The following is a 314-nucleotide window of genomic DNA, read 5'->3' as shown; positions in this document are numbered from 1 at the left end:
TTTTTTTTTTTTTTTTTTTTAAAGGAAACAATTTCCTACACAAAAGGGAAGTATTTTTTTTCATGCAAGACATAATTAACCTGGAATTCATTGCCACAGGATGTTGTGGGTGCCAAAAGTCTAGATAGGTTCAAAAAGCAATTAAACAAATTCATGGAAGAGAAGTTCATCGAGGGCAATTAAACACAAAGATAGGATCTCTGGCACAGGAAGCCTTAAGCCACAGCTTGTTGGAAGCTGGTAGTGGGGAAGCCTCATGGTTTGCTTGCCCCGTTCCTACGCACTCTTGAAGCATTTGCTGCTGGTTGCTGCCT

The sequence above is a fragment of the Nothoprocta perdicaria genome, unplaced genomic scaffold, assembly GCF_003342845.1.
Source record: "Nothoprocta perdicaria isolate Ctin4 unplaced genomic scaffold, notPer1 scaffold_84, whole genome shotgun sequence".
Taxonomy (NCBI): Eukaryota; Metazoa; Chordata; class Aves; order Tinamiformes; family Tinamidae; genus Nothoprocta; species Nothoprocta perdicaria.
Note: the sequence above shows the minus strand (reverse complement) of the source record.